At 39.7% G+C, this 12,824-nt stretch overlaps 1 long non-coding RNA gene across 2 annotated transcripts in view; it reads right to left on the minus strand.

The window, feature by feature from the left end:
• LOC150055501 (uncharacterized) overlaps nucleotides 1–3,598 on the minus strand; it is a 46,482-nt gene extending 42,884 nt beyond the window's left edge. For both annotated transcript variants that reach the window (XR_016537436.1, XR_016537434.1), the window contains exon 1: nucleotides 3,511–3,598. This is a non-coding gene — a long non-coding RNA (uncharacterized LOC150055501). The remainder of the gene's footprint in view (nucleotides 1–3,510) is intronic.
• Nucleotides 3,599–12,824: the final 9,226 nt, after the last annotated feature.

Below are 12,824 nucleotides of genomic sequence, written 5' to 3' on the forward strand. Positions count from 1 at the left end.
GTAATCCCAGCTACCAAGAAGACTGAGGTCTGAGATCATGATTCAGAGCCAGTCTGGGTAGGAAAGTCCATGAGACTCTTATTTCCAATTAGTTAGCAAAAAGCCAGAAGTGAATGGGTGGCAGAAGGCTATGCTGGAGAGGAAAAGTCAACTGAGAACACCAGGCCCTAGTATTAGTGTGCATGTGCCATGCATGCACACACACACACACACACACACACACACACACACACACACCTTTGATTTCAAAAGAGAAAGAGATCAACATAAGCAGAGCTAACATGAGATGGAAAGGACCTGAGTCTTGACATCAAGCGATGGCCTCTTTTGTTCTTCCTTCTCCTCTTCTCAATACCCCCAACCTGGTAGAGACCTATTTCTGCCTGACTACTGGCTGTCAAATTTCTCTTAAGTCAACTTTCATTCTCAGGCCCATCTTGGCTTTTGTCTCACCTATGATCCCTCATCTCTCCAGAGTACAGGCAGCTAGGCTGAATAAAAGCAACAGGGTGATTGTGTGATGGGGACCAGTGGTTCCCAGACACTGGGTTAAGAGGCCACCAAATTGATTTCACTTGAGAGCAAATTCAGATCTGAACCCAGTTTTTCAGAGGTGAAAGAGATCTATTGATTTTCGTCACAGTCAGTTTAAAACTGAAATGATCGCCATTTTAACTGTGTCAGACCGAACAGATCTATTGGAAAGGAGTATCCATGCCATTGAAAGCTGTGTTTCTTTTCACTGAATTCTATTTTGTACATCTTGGATAGAAAGTAAAGTAAATGAGACAGTGAAAAGCAGTGGGGACATTTTTATGAAGATGGTCATTTACCTACACAGGTAAATGAAGCAGGGCAGGAAGGGACAGCAGTTTGCAGAAATGCCTCAGTTGTAGTCTTCCTTGAGTGAACACAAATTCACCTAAGCCACGAGGGTCTATACAGCCAAAGTTATTTTTATAAACATCTCAACTGCTTCAGTTCTTGAGGGTTTGTGTAAAGGAAGAGATCTCTCCCAGGATGGAAGAGAGCTGGGGAGTTTTAGGGGGATTTCTTGATGGAATTTGCTTGGAACATGAAACACATTAAATGAATCTACATACACAGAAGATTCTGGAAAATGTAAGTCATATTATATTTTAAATGAATCTATTTTTTTCCATATCAAAGCTAATCTTTCTTCTTGAGGATATGCCAGAGTGAGAAAGACGATATCTCTTCCATTGGTTGGTGTTCAGAATTGGGCATTCTTAGTATAGCTACTTGAGATACCCTTTTCTTTTTTTTTTTTTTGGATTGTTTCCTAGAAATTTAATTTTTTAAAAGTCTTTAAGAAAAAATACTTTATTTGCTGGTTATAGGATTAACTTTTTTTTCAAAAATCTGAATTCTATTTTCTATGGTATTCCAATCCGCTGGGACAACATTTGAAGTAATCTTATTCCGTCTATTGATTTCACTGCTATAACTCTCCTTTCCTCTTGCCTATTGTTATCACCATTGCCACTATCACCTTCATTTCTTCATCACACCTAAATTTTATATGGTTACAAGGTTTATAGTTTGTGTGTAATATGTATATGGGTGTGAATGTACTATACAATTATATATGCAAAATCTATCATCCCTCTATCTGTCTTTCATTTCTCTGTATGTATATTTATGTGTCTGTCTGAATACATATCTGTATCCATCTAAAATACTGCTGTGACTGTGATCACTGAATGAGTGGTGGTTTTAGTGGTGATGGGTAAAGAGGTGAGAATTGTAATCGCTCATTCATCATGTTCATTTTATGGGGTCCACTTATGACACCTCAAGTGTCACAACTAAAATGTAAGGTGTGCATAATTATTCCTGTTTTACTGGTGAAGAAGTGGAGGTTCAAAGAAACAAAATAAGTAGGTTCCCACCTTGAGTCTATGGAAATAATAGGCTACTGTTCTTCCTTAAACTTGGATTGTGCCCAGGTATACACATGAGGCCATGAAAATACCCACTTGCGATCTAGCCGTGACATTCAAAGCTCTGTCTACTTAGCTGGATAAATCTATAGAAACATTACTTCTCTAAATTCTAGGGTCTCCATTTTAACCCTGCATATATCACTGGGGATGGTTAACTCTATTATGGACCTTTCTCAATGGTAAGTTACAGTCCGAGCTAAGCTGTAAACAGATCTGTCACTTAAACTATATAAATTAAGAGAGAGCTTCATAACTACTTCTTTTTCAAGAAGTTGCAAAAGCTTTCCCAGAAGCAAATTATCAGTAATTAAAACTTTCAAAGTCCATTTAATAATTAGCCCTTCAAAGTAATTAGCCCTATATCAAGGATATAAAGGTATTTCTTCATCATACACTTGGTACAACTATTTCCTATGTACCACTTGCAGTTTGTGGATAAACTTTACACTGAGTAGGTACAAATACTTGCATTAATGTTTCTACATGAAAAGGAAGAGAGAAAAATCCAGATGAGATTTTTATAGAGAGTACTTTGTGAGCTGTACAGTCATATAAAATTGAATATTAAAAGCGGCTCATGCCTGTAATCTATGCTGTTCAGGGTGCTGAGATCTGATGATTGCAGTTTGAAGCCAGCTTGGGGAGGAAATTCTGTGTGACTCTTATTTCCAATTAACCACTAAAAATGTTGGGAGCAGAGCTTGTAGCTCAAATGGTACAGGACTAGCCTTGAGCAAAAAAGCTCAGGGACAGCATCTAGCCCCTGAATTCAAGCCCCAGGACTGGTACACAAAAATGTTTCCCCAAACTGTGCAGAAAAATGGGACATGTGGATGAAAAAAAGGAGAAGAGGAACAATAGGAGAGGAACAAAGCACTATTAGTAAACCAAATGGGGAGATTTGGGAAGTGCTACAGCTGACAGTAAGCTTCCTGAGGGCAGGCGCCATGTCTGCCTGTATCTTTACCATAGACACAGTCTGTAGTCCCAGATACATGATAGACAAGCTGTGTTTGTTGAAGAAATGAATGATGTTTTCATTGTAAAACTGTTTTCTGCTACCCATATGCTGCCTTAATTTAGGTGAGCAAGAGCAAGGAGAGAAGATGAAAAAGACGGTTAATATTCTGCATGAAACCTGCCATTAGCTCCTGTGGGGAGAAGGTATTTAACAAATGAAAAGCATAAGGTCCCAAATTAATCCCATCTTAACCTCAGGAAATGCATAAGGGAAGAAATTTCACATTACTGATTACACACTGGTACCTGACAGATAGAAATGAGATAAGAAGTAGATATTGACTTCTGTTGAGGTGAACATCAAGATCTATTGACCTGAGAGGTAAATATTGACCGAGGTGAAGTCAAGGTCAATATTTGCCTCAAAGAACAGGAAATCTTAATGCTCACCAATATATAAAGGTTATATGTGAATTTTTACATACATTTTTTTCTGGCATAACATTATGAAAGCTCTTTATTTATTTTTCAAGCACTGCACAACTTTTAAGTTTCATACAAAGAAATAAGAATTTCTACTCACTTCTCAATTTTTCAGTTTTGTTGAGCCATTAGTTAAGGGGATTTGATATGTTTGATGGTGACATAGCAAGGTTAACAAGAGATTAGTAGAACTCAGGCCATTTGTTTTGAAATTACCATGGTTACCGATGACATGGTTTCTCCTGGCTATCTTGTCCATTATGACTCCATCTTTTAGTACCACATCTCCACCACAGATTTCTTAAGTTTTCAATTCTACAATGGTATTCATGTGCACATTAGCTTTTCATTTATTTTCTGACTTGAAGGTGTACTATATCCAAAGGTGACTCTGAGTTAGTAAACCCTGGCCTTCCTGAATTTCTGAGTGAAGTCAATGTAGGCTTCAGTAGTGAAGAAACAAGGATGAATATGCAGGACTGAGACATTCTATTTTATTTTATTGGTGTGTGTGTGTGTGTGTGTGTGTGTGTGTGTGTGTGTGTGTGTGTGTTCTTGTCTGTCTCTGTGTGTATATGCCAGTACTGGGGCTTGAAGTTAGTCCTTGGATGCTATTCCTGAGCTTTTGTTGTCAAGTCTGGTGCTCTGCCTTTTAAGCCATAGCTCTATTTCTGGCTTTTTGGTGCTTCATTGGACATAAGAATCTAACAGGCTTTCCTACCTGTGCTAGCTTTGAACCCTAGATCTCAGTCTGCTGAGTAGCTAGGATTACAGGCATGAGATACTAGCATCTGGGTGATAGTGGGTGATGCCAATTGCCCTTAATTCCTCTGTCCATTGGAGAACTCCTTATCACTGCAAGTAGAACTTACTGTTCCACAACTACTAGTCCCAACAGTATTGGATTATTTGGCCCAGGCTGGGCTGGATGGCATGCGTTCTTCATAAAACTCAAGGACCATATTACCTGCTGACCTGCTAGTCCGTTTTTCTTGCTGCCTGCGCTAGTTTGGGTTTTGCTTAACATGGAATGATTTGGATGAAAGTTGCCTTGCCTAGTATCTTTGTGACATTATTTTTGGTTCTGCCACTACTATTTTGCAGGCCAAGATATAAGATTCAGTGTCTCTTAAAGTACAGAAAATGTCAGTGACTTAACAACAACAGCCACAGCAGCAACGACAACAACACACACCCACACATACAACTCCATTTCAGTTGTGGTAAATTCTGAGGATGAAGACAGTTTCCCATACCTCTTCATTCATCTTATGGCACTCACAGTGGTATGACAAGGGAGGACGATGCGCAGTGAGCAAGTGAATGCCAGAACTTCCTCATTGTCTGCTTATTCTCCATGGCTACCTTGAGACATTTACACAGGTGTCAGGAAGATGGAACGAATGCCATCCACCGCCAAGGCCCGGATTGCCATTTCCCTTCTTTGAGTCCCCTCCCTCCCAGGCCAGGCTGTAATGTATGCATTGCCTGATTTTCATACATGCGGATTGCACAGCGATTTATTCTACAAATGCCAAGGAGAAGAGTCACCCTCGGACTAAATGTAAAATCTTTATTCTCACCAATGTCTAAATCATTGTTTTCTCGAGGCCGAGATCATGTGGCACACATTATTAATAGCTCTGGTCTCTCCACCACTTGACACAGCGCTCCAGCTGTCATTCTGCTCCCTGGCTCTTATGATTCTTGCACTGGTGAAGTGCCAGGCCTGGGCCTAGCCCATCAGTCACTGTCACCCACCACCCAGTGATGAATAGCCCGGCCGTTGCCGTGGCGAGGCCTGGGCTCTGATTCACACACGCCTGACTTTTACCAACTTCAGTATGCCAGCTGAGGCCTATCCCAGCTGAGGAAGGGCCCAGTGACCTGGAAATGGCACCGCCCCCCATCCCCTTGCCCCTCCCCCTCCCCCTCCCTCAGATTAGTTAAAAATGAAACAAATCCTAATGTGATCATGTCACTAATTATGCATTTAATTCAGTTATAAGGAGCTAATGGCTCCCTCAGTGACAGCTTTTACTGCTAAAAGGCAATTCATTCCTGAAACGGAGAAATCTAATTACACAAAATGCTTCATCCTAATCCTTTCAAAGAATAATCTTATTTGTAGACATTAACATCCCAGATGCTGCTGCTGCTTGTCCATTATGACAGTGTTTGTCCTGAATAATGTATAAATAGCTCTTTCTGGACAGTTGCATGTCACTAAATCAATACAATTTGCTGCCTTCTGTTACATTAAGTCGGCCTGGGCAGGCTGGAGAAAATTAACCTTTTGTTTTCCTCCCCTCCCCCTTTCTCAAAGGGCCTGCAGAATTAGAAATGAGCAGAGGTTGAAAGGAGACAGTGGAAAGAGGAAGGGAAGGGAGACAGGTATGAGCGAAGAGCTAAGACAGGAAATGTCAGGTATGGAAATGCCATGAGATGAACCTCAAAGGATAGGTGGGGGAAAAATGGCAAACTTCAAAGCAGGAGGTTTTGAAATTACTCTGGAAATGGCCCTGGACCACCCAGAGCATCTTTTGTGCTGAACATTGGTCTCAGGCCTTTTTGTAAAATTGGAAGGAATGTTTTCATTGAATCTTGCTGCATTGATTCCCTATAAAGAGCCAGGTGGGTCTGGGGGGAGCTGAAAATCCCACACTCAAGTTGAATTGGAGGTCCTTGCTTACAGTGTCAGTTCTAGTCAAAGCATTTGAGACATGGCAGGATAACCACCTTTGGTTTTTGTGTAATTTATGAGGTAACCGAGAATTTTCTCCTAGGTAATTTGAGTTGATTTACACAGCCCTGAGAGGCATCAAGACTCTTATTTTAAAGAGGGTGAAATGGAGGTGAAATGACTTGTCCAATGTCATATCGTGGGACTCTATCTTCATCGCATGGTTTCAAGTGGAATGTTGCATTTGACTCTGCATGTGCCAAGCCTCTGATCAGTTGGGTAGCTTATAGCAAGTGTGTTTATATTTTATTTTAGGGCAACTCTGAAATCTGTGTGTCTCTACACACAACCAGCACAATGCACACACTCTTTTGTATAAAGCATAAGTAAGTGAGCTTTATAATGAAATCACTAAAATCTGGTAAGGTTGTTGAGTGTGCAAGTACAATATGATTTTTAAATAAGTTTTTTTCAAAGATAAGAGGTTAATAATTGTTTCTGCAACTAGCCAGATTGTGATTTTTTTCTTTTGGACTATACTGGGATTTGAACTCAGAGCCTTGTGCTGGCTCCACCTCCAGCCCTTTTGCGTGACTTCTCAGACAGACCCTTGTAATTTTTGCACAGGACCAGCCTCAAACCTGGATCCATATACCTCTGCCTGGCTGTGATTTCAGACTTCTACTACTATTCGTAACTTGTTTGAGAGTTTCAGGCTTATAGCACCACACTTAACTTGTAATGAGACTTGTAGCCTCAATATAATTTAAAAAAAACAACCAAACAGTTTGTGGCCTGGCCTAGCCTCAGCTTACTTTAAGTGCCATACATCAGGGAAGATAATTCACTATAAGGCAGTGTTTAGATTGGTGAGCCACAAGCATATGACATGCAACAGACCATTAGTCTTAATGTAGTTTTAAAGATAAAGCATAAACAGATTTCAGGACAGAAAAAGAATCTAGGCATTAGGGTTTAACTTTGAAATGTCCCACACAAAGGCTCAATACCCTGAGGTGAGCTATGGGGTGGTGGCAGAATCTTCAGAAGGTAGAGTCTAGGAATAGGAAAGTGTGGTTTCTGGGGATGAGCCTTTGATGGGTCCTCCTGCTCTCTCTTTGCTTCCTGGTAACCTGAGGCTAGCAGCATTGTTCCACTACAAACTTCCTGTGAGTGTACTTCCCTGATGATGTACTGTACAAAGTCAAAGAGCCAGTGACTGTGGACTGAAAATTCTAAATTGTGAGACAAACTAACTTTCCCCCCCATAAACTAAGTTGTTTATCTCAGATATTGCAGTGACGGGCAGCTGGCTAATATGCCAGGAAAGAAAACAAGTCAAGAACATGATAATATCAAAGATACAAACTTATCTTTTTGATGTGCTTCTTATGCTTATCACACACAATGAATAACATCAGATCTTTACTACAAATAGTTTCGTGTGTGTGTGTGTGTGTGTGTGTGTGTGTGTGTGTGTGTGTTGCTACTGTTTAGCTTGGACTCAGGAACCAAGAGCTGTCCCTTAGCCTTTTCCCTCAAGAGTGGTAATCTATTACTTGAATCACAGTTCCACTCCTGGCATTTTGCTGGTTATTTGGAAATAATCTCACAGACACTCCTGCCCAGACTGACTTCAAACCACCAATCTCTGCCTCCCTATGAGCTAGGATTATAAGTGAGTCACCGGCACTCAGATTTAAATAATTTCTTGGTTATTCCAAGTATGCAGCTCAGTCTTGCTAAGAGGCCTGTTACTGGCATACAATGATGCATAGAAGAGGTTATCTTGAATAACACGTAAATCAACAATGACAAAGAAAACAAATTGTTTAAAGTTAAACCTATAAGCAGAAGAAAAAAAAGAAAAGCTCAGGCAAATGACAGAGTGGCACAGAATTTAAATTTGCTTTTTTATCTGAAATTGAATGGGAGCATTTTCGGGGAAAATAGTACTTCCATTAGAGAGATCCTTGTAGAAGAATCCAGAACTTTGCTTCTTTGGTATTTCTTTCTTTGCTTTTGCATGGTGGAAGAAAGGTGGCTAATCATGGAATTAGGAAGCAAAGAGAGAGATTTTCAAGTGCATACTTCCACTAATCAAAGAGCTTCAATCCTTAGTTTATATTCCTTTATTTTATCGTGGTCCTGGTCATCTTCCTCCCATAAAATATATGAGATAAATCTCTTGATTGTAAGTCCATCCATGACACCATGCCATTTGCTCATGAGTACGGCTTTGGGATCTATTTCCTTCCAAGAAGAAGACTTGAACTTCTGGGATTCTCTGGAACAAACATTTGTGCATATAACATACAATTATTAAATCTGTGGCTTATTAGCCTCTACATTGTCAGAGTTTTCAAGATGGTTATTGCTAATCAAAGTGACCATTTAAGCAATTCTATTACTACGTGGAATATGAGATTTTACAAGCAAAGTTCACCTATCAATTAAGGCAAATGCTAATTCTAACTATGATAATCAATTCTCCTGAAACAGGCAAAGCTTCTTCAGTATCCTTGAAGGGACTTTTTGTGGAAAAGGAAGTACATAGAGTGAGATGCAGAACAGAAAGTCTTTCTGGAAAGTAATTTATTTTGGGATGCCCCTTTAAAGCATCAGGGCCAAAGTCACTGAAAAGGGCTCAGATTAGCTGATCTGGTTGATTGGCCCTTAATCCATCACTGCTTGAGCTTCCTTAAATGTGTTATCACCAGGGATTTGTCTGGCTACATATGATTTCACACATCTGTCATCTAAATCACAGATTCAGATGCAAAGTCCAGCACTAGGAAACGTCATAGGCATTTTTGAAAATCCTTGGAGGAACTTGGGACCATAAATCAATGGATGGATTACAGTTCAATACTACGACCTTCTCGTTTATGATGAAATGATGTTGTCTACATGAGTGCCTAAGCATTATGGTGATAAAGCTGTAAAGATGTAGCTGAGAGTAAATCTTCATGGCTCTTCCCTAAACTAGCATCTGAAGACTAGCTCTAAGACAAGAACTTTAAAAAATAAAACCAACCTGGAAACACTAATAAGCCATATAAAAGTTTCCTTAACTCCATGCTTGACCATGGGACAAATTGCCCTATGTTGTTTTTCTGGTTTAGATGGAATACAAGTATTAGTAATGATAACAGAAACAAATATATTAACTATGGAGTCTGTTCAGCACTTCATATGTGTTATCTCAGGAAACTGAGAATTAGAGACAGGGCTTGGGCACTGTCATTGGACACTTTTTTGCTCAAGGCTAGTGCTCTGCCACTTGAGCCACAACATCACTTTCAGCTTTTTCTGTGTATGTGGTACTGAGGAATCGAACCCAGGGCTTCATGCATGCTAGGTGAGTACTCTACCACTAGCCTACAGTCCTGGCCTATCACATGCTCTTTTGATGGTGATACCTGCCCAAGTACACTGTGCTTCACAATCATGAATGCAGCCTCTTTAGTCATGAGACAAAATAACTCATAATTTATGTAGATCTCACCAGTACTGTAGCCATAGCTATGCAAAAAAAACCCAAGCAAACAACTAATATGTGGAATTTTAATGCAGACCTAACTCCAACTCTGTACCTCATTATAATGTAAAAACAGCCCATGTTACAGTTTGACTTTTTTCCTTGCCTTGCCTTGCCTTTCCTTTCCTTTCCTCCTTTTCTCCTCTCCTCTGCTCTCCTCTCCTCCCCTCCCCTCCTCTCTCTTCCCTTCCCTTCCTTTCCCTTCCCTTCCTTTCCTTTCCCTTTCTGTTTATTTCTTTTCTTTTATTTCTTTCTTTCTTCTTTCTTTGTGTGTTGTCTTGGGGCTTGAACTCAGAACCAATGCAGAGTCCTTGAGCTTTTGTGTTCAAAGCCAGTGCTCCACCACTTGAACCACAGCTCTAGTTCTGGCTTTTTTGGTGATTAATTGGGGATGAGTCTCATGGGCTTTTCTGCTGAAACTGACTGATAACTGTGATCCTCAGAACTCAGCCTCTTGCATAGTTAGGATTATAGGCATGACTGCTTCATTTAAGAAGTAATGAGAGACAGAGGTTTTCAAATATGTTGTCTCCCGCAAAGCAAGAGATTTGTCTAGTCAAATATTGTACACTGCAGAAAACTGGTGGAATAGAGTCTCTGGGTATGCTCTTAACCATGCCCATTTTCCCACTTGCCCAGAGAACCTTGATAACTGACACAAAAGCCAGCAGTCCCTCAGTGAGGCAGCAATCCCTGGGGCCATCCCTAAGGACCTCAAGCGATGCCTGAGGTGTCAGAAAACTTCAAAAACATTCCCAAGAAGATTATATTTGATCTGAATAAAGCTACACTTCGTATTTAAAAAGATAAAGGAGAACACAAGCTACAGCTACCTACTTTTGCAGACAGATTTTTTTCCAGGCATCCATCTCACATTAACCTGATGGTAAGGTCTAGAAGAGTTCTTTGGTTAATTCTTGGGATGAAGGACGTGTGGTGGTTAATCTTGATTGTCAACTTGAATGGGTTGAGAGACTTGTAGAAAATGGATGTGGGGCACTTCTGGGTATCTGTTTCTGGCTATTTCCATAGGCAGTTGGCTTGTGGGTCAGTGAACTGAGATGGAAAGCTCTATCTTGAACATAGGTGATGGCACATCCCAGTGTCTGAGAACTTGGCTGAAACAAGAAGCCTAAGAAGAAGGATGCCCCTCTGTATTCACAAGCTGCATTCTTCTGGCTTTGATGCAGCATTTTTTGCCACTCCCATTGATCAGATTCTTCAACCATTCCCTCTTAAGGGAACTTCGGGACTTTCAGCTTTAGACTGGAGACGTTTATTGGTTCTTTACCCAGCTTGATAGACTGACAGCCACTGTTTTCTCCAGCTCTTCAACTTATAGATGGTCATTGTGAGACTATCAAGGCTCTGATTAAACAAGCCAAAGCAATATGTTCCTTCTGACAATTCTATATACATTTTATTGATTCTGTTTCTCTAGAGAACTCTAACTAATATGGGATCCTCAGGAACCATTAACTTCCCTTAGAAAAATGAGATTCATCTTTTTAATACTTGCCATAGCTGAAAATTTAATTTTTTTTCCTAATTCAGACTAAAGATTAAGGCTGAGAAAAGTTTTGGATATTTTGATAGCAGGAAACATTTACTGACTACCAGTCTTTCATTTGATGAACATAATATTGTTTTGTGAGTATGTATATATCAGATATATAATTATCTGAATGCTATTTCTCTTTTTTTGTCAGTCATGGGACTTGAACTCTGGGCCTGTGTGATTTCTCTTTCTACATTCAAGTGTATGATGCTCAAAGATGAACATTTTGGCTTTGAGTCTATTATTTTGAAGGTTTTAAAATTTGATTTTAAAAATAATTTATGAAACATTCATTTTGTATACCCTCCCTTTGCTCTATTTCTGCTAGCACCTAAGTATTATTTAATTGACTTCATGTATTCTTGACAATACTCTGTTATTTTTCTACATAAGAGATGAGGAAACTGAGGTTCCACTTACATAGCTCATCAAAGCCTATGGATCTAATTAATTCAAAGCCAGTACCTGAACTCAGACAAAGCTGACCTCGTTGTCTTTTCTCTTCACTACCTTCTCTTGCCTTTCAATATATGAGAAAATTAAAGCCCATGAAAGGAATAATATTGAAAGTGAATGCAAGGCTTATATATAGTTGAGAAAATGCTTGAAGATCATTTGTTGTCTTTATTTCCCTAATTGATAAATTAAGATAAGAGGTAATGGCTATGTCAATATGACATTAAATGCCTGTGTCGGCTCAGACAAATATCCAGCAGTTGTTTGGCATCAAACAGATAAAAATTGTTGCTTAGCCAGATTTCTGCTTCATCATGGCTTATTCTGATATAAAAACTCCACCCTACACAAAGGATAAAGATCATAAAACAAAACATGCATTGTAAAGCTGATTTAAACTCTCTGCATATATGAGTTATTTGTGCTATTGAAGGGAAAACTAAAGTCCCCTCTTTGACACTTAAATATGGAGGTTATGTAATATCAAGTAATTTCACAATTTTCTTCTAAGTGAATTAGAATCAACCAAAATCAGTTTTAGGCTATTAAGGCTGCAAGATTTCCTTTGGAAGTAAGCAAATGTCTCTTATTTTCACTTTAGTTATTGAAGCAGTCAGGCTTCCCTCCATAATAAACTTCTGTCACTCCATCTGCTTTGGTCAGCTCAGATATTTGGGTTTCTTGTTAATAGAACCAAGAGATAGACAGATTGGAATCATCCATTTACTGTGTAGATAGCATGAACCTACGAATCCATCTACAGGTGTTGTACTTCTCTGTGACAAGCAGATGGGATCCTGTGCATTCTCAAGATCAGTCCCCCGTTGCCACATTGCTCTTTCTCCCTCCACTCCAAGACTACTGAAGCTGATTTCAGAGCAGGGCACAGCCATTTCAGCATTCAGATGTGACATTGCTAGAGTCTATGCAATGTGTTGCTTAGCCTAGACACTGAGGCAGTTTAATGTAAGGCTATTGACAGAGAATCAGCATGAAAGCCCCTGAACGCCTTTTCCCGAGTCACTTTTCATTTTGCAACTGCAATTCACACATATTTGCCCTGTGGCACCAGCAAGCCCTGTGAGAGAGCCAGGAAACCTGGAACTCAGACATTATGGGAAAATAAAAGGAAGTTGTTTTATGTTGTTCAATAATGTTATATTATCTTTGTGATAG

This window comes from Megascapheus bottae, chromosome 13 (assembly GCF_031878675.1).
Source record: "Megascapheus bottae isolate mThoBot1 chromosome 13, mThoBot2.hap1, whole genome shotgun sequence".
Taxonomy (NCBI): domain Eukaryota; kingdom Metazoa; phylum Chordata; class Mammalia; order Rodentia; family Geomyidae; genus Megascapheus; species Megascapheus bottae.